The following is a 24,977-nucleotide window of genomic DNA, read 5'->3' on the forward strand; positions in this document are numbered from 1 at the left end:
TCAATTCTTTTTCTTTTCTTTTTTTTTTTTTTTTTTTGAGACAGGGTCTTGCTGTCACCCAGGCTGGAGTGCAGTGGCATGAACATGGTTCACTGCAGTCTCCAACTACTGAGCTCAAGCTATCCTCCTGCCTCAGCCTCCCAAGTAGCTGGGATCACAGGTGTCTACCATGAGGCCTGGTTAAATTTTTTTATTTTTTGTAGAGACAGGATCTCACCATGTTGCATAGGCTGGTCTCGAAATAATCAATTCTTAAGATTGGTTTTACAAATTAGTGAAGTTATTAGTTTCTTTTACCACCATGCTTTTACCTTATTTGAACAATGATTCAACTCGTACTGGATCCCAGACACTACCCCAAAAGAACACCCGCAGCACCACTGGCTTCTTCACTTTACAAGTCAGGATACACTTCTGAAATGAGAGAAAATAAGTAGTGAAAAAATGGCTACCCAAATGCAGATTCTGTTACTGATGCTCGAAATCTATAAACACAAACCCTACTTTAGCCCTCAGCTTTACTCCAAAAGGACCCAAGCTTTTCTCTCAAAGTATGAGATGGTCTGCCTCTGTCTGACAGGTTTTCATTCATCTAACCTCCCACAGCATGGAAAGCAAAAGCCTTCCTTACTGTAACCTGATACTTTCACTGGCAATATTTCAGATGCTAAGGTTTTCATTATGCAAGACTAATTCACAAGCTCCACAAAACTCAACCTGGTGAACCTGACAAAAATCAGATGTTTAAAATAAGAAAGCAATGAACAGAGGCATACTAAAATGAATTTAATAAACGCATTTCAAGGTAAAATAACTCCCCGTACCCACCCATAAAAGCACAAAAATTCCCTTCTGCTCCAGTTGTCTATTCCCAGATCTATGAACATGGTCACACATCAAAGCTGTGTCCAGTGTTTTCCAAAACAAACAGGAAAACCAAGTTCCAAGACCAGCAAGCTCACGTTAAGTAATTAGATGTCCTCACTCCTGGCTTATCAAAGCTTTGTTGTTATTCATATTAGAGGGGCAGTGGCTCACGCCTATAATCTCAGCACTTTGGGAGGCCAAGGCGGGCGGATCATGAGGTCAGGAGATCATCCTGGCTAACATGGTGGAATCCCGTCTCTACTAAAAATACAAAAACAAAATTAGCCAGGCGTGGTGGCAGGCACCTGTAGTCTCAGCTACTCAGGAGGCTGAGGTGGCAGAGTGGCGTGAACCCGGGAGGTGGAGCTTGTGGTGAGCTGAGATCGCACTACTGCACTCCAGCCCAGGGGACAGAGTGAGACTCCGCCTCAAGAAAAAAAAAAATTACTAACAGGATAATAGTTTTATCCAGATGAGGCTTAGTATTCAGATCCTTTACCAAATAACAATGTCGATATGTGTTTATTTATTAATATAAGTACAAATATAGCACTTTTAAAAACTCACTCAAAATACTTTTTCATGTCTTCTCGCTATGTATTCTTCTAATTCAGCCTAGGTTACATCAGCCAAAACTTCTTCCCCCGATTCCTCACTCCAGAGGCACACGGGGCTCACATCAGTCAGCTCTGCCTAGCTAGTGAGGGAAATCCCATGTCTGCTACAGGACTGCAAACTGCTCTTACGCTGTAACATGTTGAATTTAAAAAACAACCTATTCCAAGCCGGGCATGGCGGCTCACGCCTGTAATCCCGGCATTTTGGGAGGCCGAGGCGGGCGGATCACGAGGTCCGGAGTTCGAGACCAGCCTGGACAACATGGTGAAACCATGTCTCTACTAAAAATACAAAAAGTAGCCGGGCGTGGTGGCACATGACTGTAATCCCAGCTACTCAGGAGGCTGAGGTAGGAGAATCTCTTTAACTTGGGAAGCAGAGGTAGCAGTGTGCCAAGATAGTGCCACTGCACTCCAGCGTGGGTGACAAAGCGAGACTCTGTCTCAAAACAACAAAAAAACACAATCTATTCCAATACATCCATCTTTCACTCTAATTCTAACCAGATGGCAAAAGTACACACACATAAATCTCCCATTTTATTACTCCATCATATTTCCTATTAATTAACCTCTTCTTGGATATCGGCAAGAATTTTATCATTCCAACAAGTCTTCAATTCCCCATTGTTGCGATGAGTGAAGAAGCAAATCTGAGGCCCTGGCCTTTAGTTACTCTGTGACGGCGAAGAGACACCTGAAACCCTGAGTCACCCCTGCCACCACAGTTGCCCTCCTCCCGCCTAGCCTGTCCTGCATGTCATCTGGCCAGCCACAGGCATACTTGTCAGCCTCTATTTCCTGAACCTCCTTTGGCCAAACAGCAGTGTATTAGCAAGGAGACTTCACAATAGACCCTCTTTCCTTCTACACATTACTAATTGTCCACTTATTCAACAAATAATTTATTAAGTACTGACTACATGCCAGGCACTATTCTAGACACTGGAGGTTCAATAATTTAAAAGTCCCTTCATGCCTGGAACTGACATTCTAGGGAGCAATGGGGGCCACATGGAGGAGTAAAAGTTACACAATTTTATATCACGCATTAAGGGAAGGCCTCTCTAATGAGACAGCCAGCAGAGACGGAAGAAAAAGAGTATACTGGGCCTTATCTGAGGAAACAGCAAATGCAAAGACCCTGGGGAGGAAACATGCTTGACTGTCTGAGGAAGACACAAAAATAAGAATGTCTGCAATGCTGGCCAAGCGTGGTGGCTCACACCTGTAACCCCACCACTTTGGGAGGCCGAGGCAGGGAGATCACCTGAGGTCGGGAGTTCAAGAGCAGCCTGACCAACGTGGAGAAACCCCGTCTTCACTAAAAACACAAAGAATTAGCCAGGCGAGGTGGCTGGTGCCTGTAATCCCAGCTACTTGGGAGGCCGAGGCACGAGATCACTTGAACCTTGGGAGGCAGAGGTTGTGGTGAGCCGAGATCGCACCACTGCACTCCAGCCTGGGCAACCATAGCGAAACTCTTGTCTCAAAAAAAAAGAATGTCTGCAATGCAAAAAGTTACCAATGAGCTGTTGGTAGATCAGGTCAGAAACATGGCTGAATGGACAGGGCCTTGCAATCATCGTAAGGACTTTGGTTTTCCTCTGGGTAATGAGGGCAGCCACTGGAGTGTTTAGAGCATAAAATAGGAGCATAATTATGTTTCAAAATACCACAAACTGCAATGACACATGCTCGCTGCTGAGTGGAGAACAGATTTTAATGGGTCACGAATAGAAGAAATTAGTAGATAATGCCCAAAATAATCCAGGCAGGGCCAGGTGCGGTGGCTCACGCCTGTAATCCCAGCACTTTGGGAGGCCGAGGCGGGCAGATCACAAGGTCAGGAGATCGAGACCATCCTGGCTAACACGGTGAAACCCCGTCTCTACTAAAAATACAAAAAATTAGCCAGGCATGGTGGCAGGCACCTGTAGTCCCAGCTACTCAGGAGGCTGAGGCAGGAGAATGGCGTGAACCCGGGAGGTGGAGGTTGCAGTGAGCCAAAGTTGTGCCACTGCACTCCAGCCTGGGGGACAGAGAGAGACTCTGTCTCAAAAAAAAAAAAATAATAATAATAATCCAGGCTGGCCGGGAGCAGTGGCTCACACCTATAATCCCAATATTATGGGAGACTGAGGAAAGAGAACTGCTTGAGCCCAAGAGACAGAGACTGCAATGAGCCATGTTCACACTACTGCACTCCAACCTAGGTGACAGAGCAAGACCTTGTCTCAAAAAAGAATAAAATAATAATAATAATGATCCAAATAAAGGACAACAGTGCCTTAGACCAGCGTGTCACTCAGAACGCTCCCATGTTCCACACATTAGTAGACCCTAAACAACGATATAGTTTCCAAATCCAAACAAAGGGTAAACGCTAACATTCTAGGACCATACCATTTGTATCTCCTATGGTAAACAAGACTGAATTTTTTTTTCCTTATCTCACCTCAAGTACCCCTGGCAATCTTTCTTTTTTTTTTTTTGGAGACAGAGTCTCACTCCCTCGCCCAGGCTGGAGTGCAATGGTGCGATCTCGGCTCACTGCAACCTCCGTCTCCTGGGATCAAGTAATTCTCCCGCCTCAGCCCCCCTAGTAGCTGGGATTACACGCATGCACAACCACACCCAGCTATTTTTTTTTGTATTTTTAGTAGACACAGGGTTTCACCATGTTACCCAGGCTGGTCTCAAGCTCCTGACCTCAAATGATCCGCCCACCTCAGCCTTCCAGATCCGCCCACCTCAGCCTCCCAAAGTGCTGGGATTATAGGCATGAGCCACCGCGCCCGGCCTGGCATTCTTTTTTTTAATTAAATAGAGACAGGGTCTCACTATGTTGCCCAGGCTGGTCTCCAACACCTGCCCTCACATGATCCACCAGCCTCAGCCTCCCAAAGTGCTGGGATTACAGTGTGAGCCACAGTACCCAGCCCCTGGCAATCTTTTATTGAGAACTACAGAACATAAGGAAACACTTTGCCCACTCTTGTGAACCTGAGGTCAAAGATAGTCCTTTAAGCCACCAGGCGTAACAAGCAAGCTTATGTAATACTTGAGGACTAATGTGTTCTTGTTTCAAAAGCATGATGATAGCAATTAAAAGTGAAAAAAAGAAGACAGTGTCAAGTTAACCCAAAGTATCTAATGAATAACAAAATGTAATCTCAGCCATTCCCCAATGGAAAACAAAATACTAAGAATAAGATGACAGCTGAGCAAATAAACCTTTAGTTTTTACCACAGAAAACTGTGCAATGTCTGCTCCAAGTAGTTTTCATGGTATCAGTGGAAACCAAGATTGATCCAAGACTGGTGAAATTACTATAAATGGGTTTGGAGAGAAAACAGATCACTTCCAAATAAGTCATGTATACAGAGCCTTCTATAATAGGGGATGGCAACTATGGCACACAGACCAAATCTAGCCCATTGTCTGGTTTTGTACCATCCATGAGCTAAGAATGGTTTCTGTTTAAAAAAATTTTTTTAATCAAAAAAATACTTCAATACAGGTAAAAATTATACAATATTCCAACTTCTTTTTTTCCCCCATATTAGCTGCTGGGCTGGGAAAATTCCAATTTACACACCTATAAACAATTTTATAGGAACAGTCACATTCATTTACATATGGCTACTTGCACACTAAGGAGATCTGAGTAGCTGCAACAGGAACTGCCTTCAGTGGTCTCACTGCTTTGCTCTGCTACAAATTGCAGTGACACAGTTATAACTCAACAGCATTTCACATACCATGCCTAGGCAGTATCACATTTTATTATTATTTTTAATTACCAGTGCATATCCATCACATCAAAACAAGAAAAGCAGACGTTGATGTTACCCTTTTAAGGCACAGTGTGAAGTGTGAATCATTTTGTTACTGAATTTGATGGCAAATCATTGTGTTTATTATGAAATGACACCACAGATATGCCAAGAATACAACATACATTGATATTACCAGACTAAGCACTCATCACAATATTCCCAACTTACAGAAAAGCAAGTGATGGCAAAAATATGCGTGGAGAAGAGAAGGACTTAGTTGGAAAAATTGGCAAACGTTGTGAAAATGTAAGGTTATTTATCAGCAGTTTCTCTGCAGACTTTTTTTCTTGAGACATGGTCTCCGTCACCTAGGCTGGAGTGCAGTGCTGAGAAAAAGAAGGTGAATATCCTGACTTGCCCTACCCCACAGTTTGATGAGTTAGAAGCAGAAAAATTTTGTTTCTTGAAAAGCTCAGGGCTGAGTATGAAATTTTTCAACAAGAACCACCCTTAACCACTATTACTGTTGTGGATACCAAATAGCTTTGAAGTTAGCTTTTGCTGCAGACTTGATAATGTCTCTTAATGATTTCAGTTTAAAATTACAAGGACCTGGCACAGTAGCTCACATCTGTAATCTCAACACTTTGGGAGGCCAAGGTAGGACAGCTTGAGGTCAGAAGTTTGAGACCTGCCTAGTGAACACAGCAAGATCCGTCTCTACAAAAACTAAAAAAAAAAAAAAATTAGCCTGACTCAATGGTGTATGCCTGTGGTCCCAGCTATTCAGGAGGCCGGGACCGGAGGCTCGCTTAAGTCCAGGAGCTTGAAGTTGCAGTGAGCTATGATCTCATCACTGCACTCCAGACTAGCTGACAGAGGGAGACTCTGTCTCAAAGAAATAAAATAAAATTAGAAGTCAAAACAGCACTTCTATGGGAAACACGTACTGTGATAAAATAATACTAATGACAATAAATGTTTCAATTTTAAGAAATGTCGAATTACTTTATTCACTTCCCATACTATCAAAAGTTGAACAAGAAGTGGTATCTCCATCCCCACACAAGAGCACATCTTCTGAGCTCAAACTACAGTTCCAGCATATTTCCAACCTTAATGCATGGGTAAAGTAAATCTCCATATTTCAAAATATGTCTAACTGTGCAGCTAAGGAGCTTCCATCTAATCTTCAATTGGAAGCGATTTATCTGCAATGTTATGGTATGCTAAAAGACAAATATCAAGAATCTAACACACTTCTGTGCCTTCTAAAAGATAAATCTGCTCAATTAAAATCACATGCTCAGGGATTAATATATTTGGCAGTACCATCTGTGTGAAGACATTTTCAAAGATGACACACATAAAACTTCACGACAGATCAGCATTAACAAATAAACATTTGCCATCAATTTTGAAAGGCAATGTTAACTTGGAGCCCCAATTAAGTAAAATTGTACTCCCCAAAAGCAGAATTCCAGTCTTACACACCTGTTACTACAAAAATTATACTCATTATTTACATTTATAGATATATATAGATACACATATCTATATATATTTTTTGAGACAGAGTCTCACTCTGTCACCCAGGCTGGCATGCAGTGGCACGGTCTTGGCTCAGTGCAACCCCTGTCCTCCGGGTTCAAGAGATTCTTGTGCCTCAGCCTCCTAAGTAGCTGGAATTACAAGCTTGCGCCACCATGCCCAGCTAATTTTTGTATTTTTAGTAGAGACGGGGTTTTACCATGTTGGTCAGGCTGGTCTTGAACTCCTAAGCTCAAGTGATCCGCCCACCTTGGCCTTCCAAAGTGCGGAGATTACAGATGTGAGTCACCGCACCTGGCCTGAATGTTCTTAATGTCACTGAACTGTACATATAAAAATGGTTAAAATGGGTAGTTGTGTGTTATAGCACTGGAGATATAAAAAGGAATTTGATCTGATACCTGCCCTCAAGGAGTAGTTTACTTTAGTAATAGTGCATGACCACTGGTTTTCAAGGAAATAGAGGCTCGAGTGATAAGGAAATGCTGGTAGCTTATAAAAAGTTTTGTAATGTGATAAAAAGATAAGTTCTGGGAAAGTAGTCATTATGAGTTCTTGACAATTCAGTCTGATCTACTGGGCCGGGATAACTCAGATGGGAAAGTTACTTTGCCCCAACCTCTCTGCACAGCCTGAGAGCATGAGTTTAAAAACCATTGGTCTAGGTAGAAACGTTCAGGTGCGTCAGTTGGCATGTTTGATTCCTCTCTGTGTTGTACATTGAGAACTTGAGGCACAGAATGATAGGGTTATTTAAGGAGCAGACTCATTCAACCTGGAATTAGGCATAGGCTTGGGTTTGTTGTTGACAGAGCCTACTGCTCTTTTTACAGGTTTTCAAGATGGAATTAGTGTCTTACATTCTGAGTTTGCCATAAAGCTAAATTCTGAATTCTCATGAGAATATAGTTGTTTAATGACCACATGACTACCCAAACCAGCTTGTTGAAGTCGTGTCTTTTCACTGTCATTTTGATACTGGCCCAATTAACAATATTTATTGAGTACTCCTTTGTGCCAAGCACTTTTCTGAGAACTTTATACATATATTAATTTATTCAGTGTTCAACAACGCTGTGAAGTAGGAATAGTTTTATAGATAAGGGACAACAGATAGTGAGATTTAATTAAGTAACTTATCCAGGGTCTCACAACTAGTAGTTGGTGGAGTTGGGAATCAAACATAGGCTTCAGAGCCAGATGTGCTCTTATTATTTATTGAGGAGTTGCTTTGGAAATTGCTTTGGGATGACTAATTACTGACTTTTATTTGCTTTACTATGAGTTGCTGGGCATAAATATTAAAAAATATCAGTTCCTACCATTTGGGAGTCTTACAGTTTTGAGAATTACTATTCATTAGGGTTTATTTTTATTTTTATTTATTTATTTTTGAGACGGAATTTTGCTCTTGTTGCCCAGGCTGGAGTGCAGTGGCGCGATCTTGGCTCACTGCAACCTCCGCTTCCCGGGTTGAAGCAATTCTCCTGCCTCAGCTGCCCAAGCAACTGGAATTATAGGCGTGTGCCAACATGCCCCGCTAATTGTGTGCTTTTAGTAGAGACGGGGTTTCACCATGTTGGTCAGGCTGGCCTGGAACTCCTGACCTCAAGTGATCCACCTGCCTTGGCCTCCCAAAGTATATGTTTACAGGCATGAGCCACCGTGCTTGGCCAAGGTTGATTCTTACTGGCCATCTGCGCTAAATGCATTTGTTAGACAAATGAAGAAGAAAAGGGGTTGATAACCTTTCCAAAGGGTCAGATGCTTTAGGCTTTGCTGGCCAAGAGGCAAAGTTGAGGCTACTATGTGGGTACTTACATGACAAGAGAGAAAACAAATTTGCACAAAGTTTTTATTTCAAAATACAATAATCAGGCTAGGCACAGTGCCTCACACCTGCAATCCCAGCACTTTGGGAGGCTAAGGCGGGCAGATCACCTGAGGTCAGTTCGAGACCAGCCTGGTCAACATGACGAAACCCCGTCTCTACTAAAAATACAAAAAAATTAGCCAGGTGTGGTGGCGGGCACCTGTGGTCCCAGCTACTCGGGAGGCCGAGGCAGGAGAATGGCGTGAACCTGGGAGGCAGAGCTTGCAGTGAGCGGAGCTTGTGCCGCTGCACTGCAGCCTGGGCGAGAGCGAGACTCCATCTCAAAAAAATAAATAAATAAATAAAAGGGACTGTGCTGGCTGGGTGCGGTGGCTTGCACCTGTATCCCAGAACTTTGGGAGGTCCAGGTGGGCAGCCTGTAGTCTGGAGTTTGAGACCAGCCCGGCTAACATGGTGAAACCCCATCTCTATTAAAAATACAAAAATTAGCCGGGCGTGGTGGTGCATGCCTGCAGTCCCAGCTACTCAGGAGAATCATTTGAACCCAGGAGAAAGAGGCTGCAGTGAGCTGAGGATCACACCACTGCACTCCAGCCTGGGAAACAGAGCAAGACTCTGTCTCCAAAAAAAAAAAAAAAAAAAAGAAAAAGAAAAAGAATAGGGACTGTGCCTTATATTTATCTTGTATCTCCTCCAACACCTAACGCAATGCCTGGTACATGGTAAATTTCATCATGTTTGCTCAATAGGTAAGTTTGAGCCCCAAGATAATAAACATCTGAGCAAGCATGGCAACAGTGAAGACACAAGTATAAATCAAGTGAGCCCTCACATACATAAGAATTTACTGAAACTAGCACGACTACAGAGGATACAAAGAAAAATGCTAGAAGCCAGGAGTTCAAGACCAACCTGGGCCACAAAATGAGACCATCTCTACAAAAAAATAAAGCATGCCTGTAGTCCTTGCTACTCGGGAGGCTGAGAATCGCTTGGGCCCAGGAGGTCAAGGCTGCAGTGAGTCATGACTGCACCACTGTACTCCAGACTAGGTGACAAAGCAAAACTGTCTCAAAAAAAAAAAAAAAAAAAAGAGGCTGAGCTGGGTGCGACGGTTCAGGCCTGCAATCCAATACTTAGGAAGGCCAAGGTAGAAGGATCACTTGAGGCTAGGAGTTCGAGACTAGCCTGGACAACAAACCAAGACCCCCATCTCTACAATAAAAGTATTCAAAACTCAGTCAAAGCCACCAACAAATAAAGATATGGCAGGGTCAGACCAGTTAACAACCGAGGAGATTAACAAAAATGAAGGCCTGAAAGAAAAGAATAATTTTTTTAAATATTAAAAGATGAAGGAGGCTGGGCACTGTGGCTCATGCCTGCAATCCCAGCACTTTGGTAGGCCAAAGTGGGCGGATCACCTGAGGTCTGGAGTTCGAGACCAGCTTGACCAACATGGTGAAACCCTGTCTCTACTAAAAATACAACAATTAGCTGTGCATGGTGGCATGTGCCTGTAATCCCAGCTACTCGGGGGGCTGAGGCAGGAAAATCACTTGAACCTGGGAGACGGAGGTTGCAGTGAGCCAAGATCGTGCCACTGCACTCCAGCCTGGGCGGGGCGACAGAGCAAGACTCCATCTCCCAAAAAAAAAGATGAAGATGGGAGATGTGGTCAAAAGATACAAAATTTCAGTTAAGAGGAATAAGTTGGGCAACATGGTTTTTAAGTGTTCTCACCACACACAAAAAAATGAGGCAATACATATGTTGATTAGCTAGATTTAATCATTCCACAACGTATACATATTTCTTGTATATCATAATTGACAATTAAAAGTTAATTTTTAAGGCTGGGTGTGGTGGCTCACGCCTGTAATCCCAACACTTTAGGAGGCTGAGGCGGGTGGATCACTTGAGGTCAGGAGTTCAAAACCAGCCTGGCCAACATTGTAAAACCCCATCTCTACTAAAAATACAAAAAACTAGTGGGGTATGTTGGCACACGCCTGTAATCCCAGTCACTGAGGAGGCTGAGGTGGGAGAATAGCTTGAACCCAGGAGGCAGAGGTTGTAGTGAGCCAAGATCACGCCACTGCACTCCAGCCTGGACGACAGAGCTAGACTCCAACTCAAAAAAAAAAAAAAAAAAACAGTTAATTTGTTTTTTTGAGACGGATTCTCGCTGTCACCCAGCCTGGAGTGCAGTGACTCCATCTCAGCTCACTGCAACCTGTGCCTCCCAGGTTCAAGAGTTTCTCCTGCCTCAGTCTCCCAAGTAGCTGGGATTACAGGCGCCCGCCACCACACACAGCTAATTTTTGTATCTTTAGTAGAAACAGGGTTTCACCATGTTGACCAGGCTGGTCTGGAACTCCTGACCTACTGATCCGCTCGCCTCAGCCTCCCAAAGTGCTGGGATTACAGGCGTGAGCCACTGCACCCGGCCAAAAAAGGTAATTTTTTAAAAAAGACTAAGAAAGGCCCTTGAGAAAACTGAAGCCCTCAATATTTTTGCAAAAGTTATAATGTGAACAATGTATGTTATCAATTTTTTTCAGAAAATTAGAAAAAGAACCGTTGATACAATTTTGATAAATATGCAGTTATGCCTGTAATTTTATTTATTTTATTTATTTATTTATTTATTTATTTGAGACAGAGTCTCACTCTGTAGCCCAGGCTGGAGTGCAGTGGCACGATCTCCACTCACTGCAAGCTCCGTCTCCTGGGTTCACGCCATTCCCCTGCCTCAGCCTCCTGAGCAGCTGGGACTACAAGTGCCTGCCACCACTCCCAGCTAATTTTTTGTATTTTTAGTACAGACAGGGTTTCACCATGTTAGCCAGGATGGTCTCGATTTCCTGACCTCATGATCCGCCTGCTTCAGCCTCCCAAAGTGCTGGGATTACAGGTGTGAGCCACCGCACCCGGCCCATGTTATTTATTTTTTAAAAAGAAAAAGGCTGGGCACAGTGGCTCACACCTGTAATCCCAGCACTTTGGGACGCCAAGGCAGAGAGATAACTTGAGATCAGGAGTTCGGGACCAGTCTGGCCAACATGGTGAAACCCCGTCTCTACTAAAAATACAAAAATTAGCTTGGCATGGTGGTGTGCACCTGTAGTCCCAGCTACTTAGGAGGCCGAGGCAGGAGAATTGCTTGAACCCAGGAGGCAGAGGTTGCAGTGAGCCAAGATTGCTCTACTTGTCTCCAATGACAAGGCCTTACTCTATACATATTCCTATATACTGTGCTTGAAATTCTCACAGATATAATACTGTTTATTCTCTCATGCACCAGTCTGCCTGCCCCAGGTGCCTTGGAGTTCCATGAAAAAATGGACAAAGATTTACATGCTCTACAGCCAGACTCTGGGATTGAATCCAGCTCTACCCACTTTACTAGCTGTGCAATCCTGGATCTGTTTCATCTTTCCTTGCCTCACTTACATCTGTAAAATGCAGATTATAATCATACCTCCCCCTAGGATTGTAGGGAATAATTAAATGGTTAATACATGGAATGTACTTAGAACGACTGTAGGCACAGATATGCACTCAGGTTACCTCTTATTATCAGATGTACTATAATCTCAAATTTATTCAAAATTGCTACTGACTGAAAGATACGTGATTTTGGTAGGTGTGGGGAGGAGGTAGCGAAATATAAAAAGTCCTAGCTGGAAAAGCAAATATAACTGTTCAAGGGCTATTAAAATGCAATGATCAAGAGACAAGGAATGAGAGACACATTCCCCTGGGATGTCATACCCAGGGGAAGAACCAAAACATAGCTAGCCTTAAATGCCAAGTAAAAAGAAAAATGAACTTTATCTCTGCAAACGGGAAGCCATTGCATGTTTCTAAGCAGGCAAACTGTTGGGATAAGGGGATGGATCAGGATGGGGGAGATAAAGTTAGGAAGCTATCACGTTTGAGGTGAACAGACCCTGGAACAGAATCATTCAGTCGGCAAGACATGCACCTATCATATTTAAGGTCTTTAAGGAGTTTGTTTACCTGTAAGATTGGGGAAGGGACTCAGGCGTGGTGGCTCACGTCTATAATCCCAGCACTTTGGGAGGCTGAGGTGGGGAGATCACCTGAGGTCAGGAGTTCGAGATCAGCCTGGCCAACATGGTGAAATCCCATCTCTACTAAAAATACAAAAAAATTAGCCGGGCGTGATGGCGCGGGCCTGTAATCCCAGTTACTCAGGAGGCTGAGGCAGGAGAATCGCTTGAACCTGGGATGTGGAGGTTGCAGTGAACCAAGATTGTGCCAGTGCACTCCAGCCCGGGCAACAGAGCGAGATTCCGTCTCAAAAAAAAAAAAAAAAAAAGATTGGGATGGGGTGTCACATGCAGAGATCTATATAATACATGTCAGAACTGAGCACCACCAGAGTGGTACAATGGCAAAGGCCACTTACAACTAGAGGAACAAAGTAAGGTTTTCAGGAGGAAGACTTAGTAGTTAACCTGGCTCTGGCCAGGCGTGGTGGCTCACGCCTGTAATCCCAGCACTTTGGGAGGCCGAGGCGAGTGGATCACGAGGTCAGGAGTTCGAGACCATCCTGGACAACATGATGAAACCCTGTCTCCACTAAAAATACAAAACAAAATTAGCTGGGTGTGGTGGCGTGTGCCTGTAATCCCAGCTACTCAGGAGGCTGAGGCAGGAAAATCGCTTGAACCAGGGAGTCGGAGGTTGCAGTGAGCTGAGATCGCGCCACTGCACCTCCAGCCTGGCGACAAAGCAAGACTCTGTCTCAAAAAAAAAAAAACAAAAACCCACAAGTAAAATTGTACAGGTAGATATGAGAAAAGGAGCTTTCCTCACTAGGCATCCAATAGCAATGGAAACAGAACTCACAGAAGTGAAATCTGAAACTGCTTTACACATACATGGCATTCAACAAATAACTGACTAGACGTAGAAGTAATAGAGAGGAAAGGAACCAAGGTTTCAAAATTAAGTGACTATGAAATCTAAGAAATCAGTTTGACACTAAGTATAGTAAAGCTAAGAAGAAGGTATAATTTAGATGAAATTTTTAATTCAGTTTTGGATACTTTAGTTTGCTCATGCTGGAGAATCCATGAAGGCACATTCAACCTTTGAAGACTTTTTCTTTTTTTAATTACAAATTGGAAGTAGCTACTAGATTTGACACAGAGTTCAGAAACTTATTTTCAACCAAACTTCCTAATTAGAAATAACATTACCAATTTTGGAAATATTTAGAAAATTAAAAAGATGTCTATCCAAAATGTCCATATTATCTGATTCTCCTAGTTAAAGAAAATAAATTACTAGCTGCTTTGCAGCTTATACTAATCCAACAGCAATTTATAAACACCATTAACAAATGGCAACCCTCTTCCTTCCCACAAAGCCACTTGGTCATTCTTAAGTAGAAAGTTCCTCACAAAATGAATCTTATTTCCAAAGCACTTATAAGCAACATTAGCAGCTTACCACAACCAGCATTCTATTTTTGTTTTTAGAGATGGGGTCTTACTGTCACCCAGGCTGGAATGCAGTGGCATGATCATAGCAATCCTCCTGCCTCAGCCTCCCAAAGTGGTGGGATTACATGTGCAAGCCACCGTGCCCAGTCTGTCTCAAAATAAAATAAAATAACCAATTAAAAAAAAAACTAACTGTGAAAAGCTTTAAAATTTTTAGAAGAAAACAGAAGAGAATATCTGTATGAATTCAGGGTGAGGAAGGATTTCAAACAAAATTCTGTAAGTATAAACCATAAAGGTAAAGACTGACAAATCTACCTATATGCCTTAGAAAATCAAAACAGAGGCTGGGCATGATGGCTCACGCCTGTAATCCCAGCACTTTGGGAGGCCGAGGTAGGCGGATCACAGGTTAGGAGATCCAGACCATCCTGGCTAACATGGTGAAACCTCGTCTCTACTAAAAATACAAAAAATTAGCCGGGCGTGGTGGCTGGCACCTGTAGTCCCAGCTACTCGGGAGGCCGAGGCAGGAGAACAGCGTGAACCCGGGAGGCAGAGCTTGCAGTGAGAGGAGATCATGCCACTGCACTCCAGCCTGGGCGACAGAGTGAGACTCCATCTCAAAAAAAAAAAAAAAAAAATCAAAACAGATGTCTCACACCTGTAATCCCAGCACTTTGAGAGGCTAAGATGGGAAGCTCACTTCAGCCCAGGAGTTCCAGATCAACCTGGGCAACATGGCAAGACCTGGTCTCTACAAAATATAAAGAAAATTAGCCAGGCATTGTGGCACACACTTGTGGTCCCAGCTACTCCGGAGGCTGAGGCAGGAGGATCATTTGGGCCCAGGAGTTTGTATGTTCGTGCCACTGTACTCCAGCCTGTGGGACAGTGAGACCTTGTCTCAAAAAACAAATAAATGAACAAACAAAAAAATGAAAGCAGAATATATAACTTGAAAGTAGAATGTAGACCTAAATACCCAGAAGCTCCATCAGTTAGGTTTATAATAAAAATTATTATGAATGGAAAAATTAATTCCAGCGGGATTGTGGACGCATGCAGCACACCAGTGTTAGCAAAATGGCAAAATCCATACAGCATTAAAGTTGTACTTCAAAAGCTAAGACATCTAATGACATCCAAAGAAAATAAGTAGCTTCCACAGCCACCAGAAGTAAAACCATGACAACTAATTTTAGCAGATCTTGGCCAGGCATGGTGGCTCACACCTATAATCCCAACACTTTGGGAGGCCGAGGTGGGTGGATCACCTGAGGTCAGGAGTTCGAGACTAGCCTGACTAACATGGTGAAACCCCATCTCTACTAAAAATACAAAAATTAGCCAGGCATGGTGGTGGGTGCCTGTAGTCCTAGCTACTCTGGAGGCTGAGGCAGGAGAACTGCTTGAACCCAGGAGGTGGAGATTGCAGTGAGCCGAGATCACGCCACTGCACTCCAGCCTGGGCAACAGAGCAAGACTCCATCTGAAAAAAAAAAAAAAAAAAAAAAGAAAGAAAATTTTAGCGGATCTTAAACTTAAGTCAACCTTCTACTCATATTAATGTCTTAATTAAATATCACAATGCAAAATACCCACACATTAAGAATTTCTGCTGGTAAACATGACCTGGACATTTGTAAGAATATATATTTATTTATATATGTATATATATACATACCCATTATCATTTCAGATAATGGGAAGAAAAATACAGCATAATTTTTTTTTCTCTTGTTAGGGCACTGTCATTTAAACATAAACCTGAGGTACTCTAAAGAGAATTCAGGTTTACAAAACAAAAGCGTGGTGAGAGGTGTCAGGTGGCAGCGGCATGTATTTCTGCAAAGTAAAAATCTTTTTTTTGAGACGGAGTCTCGCACTGTCACCCAGGCTCAAGTGCAGTGGCCTGATCTCGGCTCACTGCAAGCTCCGCCTCCTGGGTTCACGCCATTCTCCTGCCTCAGCCTCCCAAGTAGCTGGGACTACAGGCGCCCGCCACCACGCCCGGCTAATTTTTTTGTATTTTTAGTAGAGACAAGGTTTCACCGTGTTAGCCAGGATGGTCCCAATCTCCTGACCTAGTGATCCGCCCGCCTCAGCCTCCCAAAGTGCTGGGATTACAGGCGTGAGCCACTGCGCCCAGCCGAAAAGCAAAAATCTTAAGAAGGAAAAAACAGAAATGGCACGCTTTATTTTGCTTAGTGAAAAACTGCAGCCAAAATTGTTTAAAGTAGCAGGTAAAATAAATATTATCACAAATTATGTTAATTTTTGAAGTGGTGCAGGTGCTGACTTCTAGTAGTATCCAAAATATGCACAACAAAAAAAAATCCAAAATATGTCCAGGATTATTTTGATACCTATATTTATACCAAAAAAAATGGTAAGGGCTGTGATGGTTAATATTAGGTGTCAACTTGACTGGACAGAGGGATAGCTATATGGCTGATGAGGCAATGTTCCTGGGTATGCCTGTGAGGGTGCTGCCAGAGAGGACTGACATGCGAGTGAGTGGACTGTGAGAGGAACCAGCCCACGTGTCCAGCTGGACCCTCAATGTGGGTGGAACACCATTCAATCAGCTTTAAGCACAGCTAAACAACGCAGGCAGAAGAAGGGGGATAAGTAGATTGCTTGCTGAGTCTGCTCACTCTCTCATGCTGTGACAGATGCTTGGCTTCCTCTCCTCCTGCCCTTAGACATCAAACTCCAGGTTCTTCAGCCTTTGGACTCTGGGACTTGCACTGGAGGCCTCCCAGGGGCTCTCGGGCCCTTTCACTTCAAACTAAGGGCTGCACTGTTGGCTTCCCTGGTTTTGAGACTTTTGGACTTGGACTGAGCCACGTGACCAGCTTCTCTCTTTCCCCAGCTTGCAGACAGCCTATCATGGAACTTCACCCTGTAACTGTGAGAGCCAATTCTTCCTAATAAACTCGCTTTTATTTATACATATATCCTTTGGTTCTGTCCCTCTGGAGAACCTTAATATAGGCGGGTTGATGAATTTCTGCTACAAGCTGTTCTTATGTGTTACATGTAACAGACATGGTAAATATTTATATTCTTTGTGTAACAAACCATGCCTTTACGTGAAGTCAACAAAAAAACAAACACATAGGGATATGTGATTCTGAGATCAAGGTTCGTCTTAAAATGTAAATAAACTGTGAAACGTAGCCACAAAAACAAATGATTAAGATGATAAAATTTTATCTTATACATATTTTACCACGAAAAAAGTAAAATGAGTTGATTAGTGGAAAGAAGTGACAAAACAATTAAGCAAATGCTAACAAATGTAAAATCTAGGTGATGGACATATAGGTCTCACTGTACTGTACAATTGTTTCAACTTTTTTGTATGCTCGAAATCTTTCATAACAAAATGTTGGAGGAAAACAGAAATCAAAGATATTGCCATCCCTGCTAGAATACACTTGATACAGAGTGATTAACTTACCCAGAACCAGGGAAACAAAGGCCTTACAGGGATGATGAAATGTAAAAGCCAGTTTGGCCAGGTAAGGTGGCTCATGCCTGTAACCCCAGCAATTTAGGAGGCCGAGGTGGGAGGATTACTTGAGCACAGGCATTAAAGACCAGTCTGGGCAACATGGTGAAACCTCGTCTCTACTAAAAACACAAATATTAGCTGGCCATGGTGGCGCAAACCTGTAATCCCATCTACTTGGGAGGCTGAGGCAGCAGAATCGCTTAAACCCGGTGCAGGGGCAGCGGAGGTTGTAGTAAGCTGACATTGCGCCACTCATCGCGCCACTGCACTCCCGCCCTGGTAATACAGCGAGAAGCTGACTCAAAAAGAAAAAAAAAAAAAAAAAAGACCAGCCTAGACAACACAGGGAGACCCCGTCTCTACAAAAAATAAAAAACAGGGCCGGGCATGGTGGCTCACGCCTGTAATCCCAGAACTTTGGGAGGCCGAGGCGGGCGGATCACCAGCTCAGGAGATGGAGACCATCCTGGCTTTGTGGGCACCTGTACTCCCAGCTACTTGGGAGGCTGAGGCAGGAGAATGGCGTGAACCCGGGAGGCGGAGCTTGCAGTGAGCTGAGATCGCGCCACTGCACTCCAGCCTAGGCGACAGAGCAAGACTCTGTCTCAAAAACAAAATAATAATAATTAAAAAAGAAAAGAAAGAAAGAACGAACGAGCAGCTGGGCATGGTGGCATGCACCTACAGTCCCAGCTACTTACTTGTGAAGCTGAGGTGGAAGGATCACTCGATCCTCTCAGGATCAGGAGTCACCTTTCAAGCCCAGGAGTTTGAGGGGCTGTAGTAAGCTGTGATTGCACCACTGCACTCCAGCCTGGGCAATGAAATAAGACCTTGTCTCCAAAAAAACAAAACAAAACAAAAGCCCGAAAAGCTCGCTCATTACACTAAATCTTCTAAAAGTGTTGCTGACTAAAAGTCCATTTTAGCTACATTCAATGAGATCATCACAACAGCTGTAATAACACTAACCAGTGGGAAGAGATCTGCCTACCATGGCCCCAAAATAGACACTAAACAAGCTTTAGCTCACTCATCATAAATATCCAGTATCCTGAAGACAACACTTGAAGCCCCAATCTAAGCAATAAATTAGTCTACCCCTAAAAAAATAATCTGGATAGGAATTAAATCTGAAAATGATACCAATCAAAAAAGATTTTTCATACCACATATTTCCATTCCAATAAATGCCTAGCACTCATAGGCAAGTACTTAATGCCTAATTTCCAAATTTCCCACAAACAGAAAAATCAAGTAACATCAAATGTGGTACTTAATCTAAATTCTAGTTCAGGCTGAGCACGATGTTTTACCCATATAATCCTAGCACTCTGAGGAAGCTGAAGTGGGCAGATGGTTGGAGGCCAGGAGTTTAAGACTAACCTGGGCAACAAAATGAGACCCTGTCTCTACAAAAAATTTGCTAAATCGCCGGGCGCGGTAGCTCACACCTGTAATCCCAGCACTTTGGGAGGCCGAGGTGAGTGGATCACAAGGTCATGAGATCGAGACCATCCTGGCTAACACGGTGAAACCCCGTCTCTACTAAAAAAAAGAAAAAAAAAATTTGCTAAATCACCAGGCATGGTGGTACACACCTGCAGTCCCAGTTACTCAGGAGTCTGATGCAGGAAGATCACTTAAGCTCAGGAATTTGAGGCTACAGTCAGCTATGTTCATGCCACTGTACTGAGGCCTGGGTGACAAAGCAAGGTTGTCTCCAAAAAAACACAAAAAGAAAAAAAAAAAACCTATTTCCTACCTAGTTGTTTTTTTTTTTCCAGACAGTCTCACTTTGTCACCCAGGCTGAAGTGCAGTGGCATGATCTTGGCTCACTGCAACCTCTGCCTCCCAGGTTCAAGCAATTCTCCCGCCTCAGACTCCCGAGTAGCTGGGATTACAGGCGCCCACCACGATGCCTGGCTAACTTTTGTATTTTTAGTAGCGAGGGGGTTTCACCGTGTTGGCCAGGCTGATCTCGAACTCCTGACCTCAAGTGATCTGCTCGCCTCGGCCTCCCAAAGTGCTGGGATTACAGGCATGAGCCGTCGCGCCCAGTCTTTTTTTTTTTTTTTTTTTTGAGATGGAGTTTCACTCCTGCCACCCAGCCTGGAGTGCAGTGGAGCAATTTCGGCTAACTGCAACCTCTGCCTCCTGGGTTCAAACGATTCTCCTGCCTCAGCCTTCTGAGTAGCTGCGATTACAGGTGCTTGCCAACACGCCCAGCTAATTTTTGTATTTTTCGTAGAGACAGGATTTCACCATGTTGGCGAGGATGGTCTTGAACTCCTGACCTCAGATGATCCACCTGCCTCAGCCTCCTGAAGTGTTGGAATTACAGGCATGAGCCACCATGCCCGGCCCCTACCTAGCTGCTTTTTGTTTGTTTTGAGATGGAGTTTCACTCTTGTTGCCCAAGCTGGAGTGCAATGGAGCGCAACCTCCACCTCCCAGGTTCAAGCGATTCTCCTGCCTCAGCCTCCCCAGTATCTGGGATTACAGGGATGCACCACCACGCCCGGCTATTTTGTATTTTTAGTAGAGACAGGGTTTCTCCATGTTGGTCAGGCGGGTCTTGGTCTCCTAACCTCAGGTGATTTGCCCACCTCGGCCTCCCAAAGTGCTGGGATTACAGGTGTAAGCCACCACACCCAGCACTGTTTTTAAAGAACAGAAACTCAAAGTTATGTATATGCATACTCCAGAACTAAGAGATTCAGTAAAATTGTCCCCAAATTGTTTACTTTCAGCATAGAGGTAACAGCATTCTCTCTGCATTCTGAACATGTCCATTGTGGGCTAAGAGGTAGAGTTTAATTAGTTAATATGAAAATGGTGATACATAAATGACAAAGGAAATTCGGAAACTCTTCTGTGAAATCTAAGGATGGAAAACTGCATGTACTAGCAGGCCCCGGCAGAAGATGCTGACAAAGATATGAAGAGGCAAGGTAGACTGGTACAGAGGTGGCTCAAGACTGTAATCCCAGCACTTTGGGAGGGGGAAGTGGGAGGATCAGTTAACCTCAGGGGAAGGGAGGGGAAGGAAGACTGGAGTGGGGAGAAGGAAGGAGGAAAAGGAAAGGGGGAAGAAGGGAAGAAAGGAAGAAAGAAAGGGCAATGTATACCAGCACTGTCTACTAGAACTTTCTGAGAATGAAATGTCCTATATCATGTAGTTCTATATAGCCAGTATGACTGAGGAACTAAATTTTTAGAGCTCAATATATACTTAATAGACACTGATCAAGGCGGAAATGGAGAGCCATAAAGGTTTGGTTTTTGCGCCCAGTCTGTCATAAAGGTTTTTTTTTTTTCTTTTGAGAGAGAGTCTCGCTGTGTCACCCAGGCTGGAGTGCAGGGGCGCAATCTCGGCTCACTGCAACCTCTGCCTCCCAAGTAGCTGGGACTACAGGCACCTGCCACAATGCCCAGCTAATTTTTTTTTTATTTTTAGTAGAGACGGGGTTTCACTACGTTGGCCAGGCTGGTCTTGAACTCCTGACCTCGCAATCCGCCCACCTCAGCCTCCCAAAGTGCTGGGATTACAGGTGTGAGCAACCACACCCAGTCCGACATAAAGGTTTTTAAACCAAACAAAAGCATTAATTCTGGACTTTTTTTAAATTCACTGTATTATGTCAATAAACATGACTTTCCAGTCTCCACCTCTTTTCTACCTAGCATTCCACTACATGAATGTACCATAAGCAGTCCCATAGTGGCATATATTTAGGTTGCTATCAGTTTTTCACTTACATAAATAATACTGTAATGATTATTCTTATCTCTAAGGACCTGTCCAATAGGAATCCTTAAGGTGTGTTCCTCGAAGTACATAGTGTTGTCCTCTAGAAAAGGCTACAGCAATTTATACTGCTACCAGCAGTGTTTGAGAATTTCCCCAAACCTTCACCAACAATAATCATCATTTTTTTTGTCATGGTGGAAATCTCAGGAAGAAAACGGTATCTCAATTTCATTTGCATCTCTCTGGTTTTCATATGAGACTTATTTTGTCAGTATTAATAATCTAATTTTCAAAATGGTCAACCAATTTTTCTAGAACCATTTATTGAATAATTACACCATCCTTCACTATCTTAAAATATTGCCTTTTTGGTATCCTTTGTTCTTTCCAACTGCTGTGGGTTGAGGGTTCTGAGTGTTTCTCATTGTCTTTTCAGATTTAACTTCTTATGACTACTTTCCTTTTCCAAATAGCTACCAAACAACCTATCTTCTTGTTTCCATATACAATAATATTATTATCTAAAGTGTCAAAATCTTCACAGAAAAAAGAAAATAATAATGATATTCATGTGCTGAATACCTACCACGTGCCTGTCAGTGGGTTAATCATCTAACCATCACAATAACCCCCCCTGCAGCTAGACAGAGATTTCTACCTCCATTTAAAATTGAACAGGCTGGTTATAGTGCCTCACACCTGTAATCCCACAACTTTGGGAGGCCAAGGCGGCCGGATCACCTAAGGTCAGGAGTTCGAAATCTGCCTGGCCAACATGGCGAAACCCCGAATCTACTAAAAATACAAAAATTAGCCAGGCGCGGTAGTGGATGCCTGTAATCCCAGCTACTCCGGAGGCTGAGGCAGGAGAATTGCTTGAACTGGGAGGCAGAGGTTGCAGTAAGCCAAGATCGTGCCATTTCACTCCAACCTAGGCGACAGAGCGAGACTGTATCTCAAAAAAAAAAAAAGACTGAAACAGAAATAAAGGAAGAGAAGAGGCAAGCTAGGTTCTACACTACGAATAAGACGAAGCATTCACCATTAACCCAAGAATTAATGTCACCTTCTAAATTTCCAAGGAAAAGACGAATTATCAGAACAGGCTTTTACAATTTAAGTTCTTCTGAAGCAAGATGCTAAATATTAAGCTTTCATCATAAACAAACCCACGAAGTGCATCCCTATTTCTCCTCCACGGTTCCTATTTATCTTTACTATTCAGAAATACCTTCATCTAGTACCAAAGGAAAAAATATATATACATATGACGCACCAAAACAGTAAAAATCTCTTCTATATATCCAAACACTGGCCTGAAGAATGACATTATGAGAAACTTTTACTTTCTACATTACCTATTTCTGTAATGTCTGAATTTTTTCAACCAGCATCTGTCTGTGAGCAGGGGGGAAAAAATGAAGACACCTCCCTGCCCCACCAGGGCTTTCATAAAATGTGTGCTCTGCTTGAATAAACCCTGGGGTAGTGTACAAGGGTATTAGGGGACTTATCAGTTTTATCTTTTTAAAAATAAAATGTTGGCCGGGTGTGGTGGCTCACACCTGTAATCCCAGGACTTTGGGAAGCTGAGGAAGGAGTTCAAGACCAGCCTGGGCAACATGGTGAAACCCTGTCTCTATAAAACTACAAAAATTAGCCAGACATGGTGGTGGGCACCTATAGTCCTAGCTACTCAGGAGGCTGAGGTAGGAGGACTCCCTGGGCCCAAGAAGTCCAGGCTGTTGTTAGCCATGATCACGCCACCATACTCCAGCCTGGGTGACAAAACAAGACCCTATCTCAAAATAAAAATAAAAACAAAAAATGAAATGTTAAGCAGAGCCTCAAAGTATAAAATATAAACGCACAACTGTTCTGACTGAAGGAGGAGGACAACTCAGAAAACTATCATTATCACAACCTACTTACTATAGTTACCTACAGTTCTGCAGAATAGCCTTGATAGAATGGGTTTTGAATACAAATTTTTATTTTATTTTTTATTTTTTTGAGACAGGGTCTCACTTTGTCACCCAGGTGAGAGTGCAATGGTGCAATCTTGGCTCACCAGAGCCTCAACCTCCTTGGTTCAAGCAATCCTCCTGCCTCAGCCCCCTAAGTAGCTGGGACTACAGGCTCACGCCACCACCGGCTAATTTTTTATTTTATTTTATTTTGTAGAGGTGGGGTTTCATCATGTTGCCCATGCCCAGGCTATGAGCCACTGTGCCCAGCCTTAAATCAACTTTTTTTTTTTTTGAGATGGAGTCTCACTCTGTCACCCAGGCTGGAAGGCTGGAGTGCAGTGGCACGATCTCAGTTCACTGCAAGCTCCGCCTCCCGGGTTCATGCCATTCTCCTGCCTCAGCCTCCCAAGTAGCTTGGACTACAGGCGCCCACCACCATGCCCAGCTAATTTTTGTATTTTTAGTAGAGACGAGGTTTCAACATGTTAGCCAGGATGGTCTCGATCTCCTGACCTCGTGATCCGCCCATCTCAGCCTCCCAAAGTGCTGGGATTACAGGCGTGAGCCACCAGGCCAGGCCAAATCAACTTTTTAATTCACACACAATGTATGTACACATCTTAAGAATACAGTTCGATGGCCAGGCGCAGTGGCTCATGCCTGTAATCCCAGCACTTTGGGAGGCTGAGGGGGCAGATCACTTGAGATCAGGAGTTCAAGACCATCCTGGCCAACATGGTGAAACCCTGTCTCTACTAAAAACACAAAAATTAGCTGGGCGTGGTGGTATGTGCCTATAATCCCAGCTTCTCAGGAGGCTCAGGCGGTAGAATTGCTTGAATCTGGAAGACAGAGGTTGCAGTGAGCCAAGACCGCGCCACAGCACTCCAGCCTGGGCAACAGAGCAAGACTCTGTCTCAAAAAAAAAAAAAATACAGTTCGATGAGTTTTGACAAAACATACTGTGTAACCACCACCACAACCAAAACAGAATATTTCTATCACTCCAGAAAGTACCCTCTTGCCCCTTGGCAATCTACTCACCTACCACTGTACAAATTATTTTCAACTGCTAACTTAAAAGAATCTGAGTGAACCAGGACTTGACAATGGCAGCACTTCAGAGAACGCCACCAAGTCAGTTATTTACTTATTCCCATATTAACCCATCCTTTTTTCAATATTTACTACGCCTTTTCTACATGACTCAATGTCCTAGGTAGTGACTAGATTCAACATTGAATAAAAGAAATCCCTCTTACTCTCTAAAGACATGAAGGATGAAACACGATAGATTAAAAATAAATATCATGTTATATAGTAATAATGTAGGGTTGGGGAGGGAAACAACAATGATTTTTGAAGAGGAGTGCTATTATAGAGGAGTCAAGAAAGGCCTCTTTCAGGACATTTCCCAGTGTAATAGATACATGTGTACAAAGATACATCAAAACTGCCAAAGCCAAGCTGATACAGCAACTCTTTAACACTTAAATAATAAGAACTTATGAGTATACAAGGCAAGCCTATGTAAAGAGTCATCTTATGCCTGAAACAAAAATTTCTTATATTTAAAAATTTAACTTTTTTCTTTTTG

The 24,977-nt window shown here is 43.3% G+C and overlaps 1 protein-coding gene across 6 annotated transcripts in view; it reads right to left on the reverse strand.

Moving 5' to 3' along the window:
* The window catches only part of THRAP3 (thyroid hormone receptor associated protein 3), a 77,521-nt gene that overhangs the window by 45,042 nt on the left and 7,502 nt on the right, over positions 1–24,977 (reverse strand). For 4 of the 6 annotated variants that reach the window (XM_024248401.3, XM_024248380.3, XM_024248384.3 and 1 more), the window contains exon 2: positions 312–414. The exons of the other annotated variants lie outside the window; for them this stretch is intronic. The gene's annotated coding sequence lies outside the window, so the exon portion shown is untranslated. The remainder of the gene's footprint in view (positions 1–311; positions 415–24,977) is intronic. 6 annotated transcript variants of the gene reach the window in all.

The sequence above is a fragment of the Pongo abelii genome, chromosome 1 (genome assembly GCF_028885655.2).
Source record: "Pongo abelii isolate AG06213 chromosome 1, NHGRI_mPonAbe1-v2.0_pri, whole genome shotgun sequence".
NCBI classification, from domain to species: Eukaryota; Metazoa; Chordata; class Mammalia; order Primates; family Hominidae; genus Pongo; species Pongo abelii.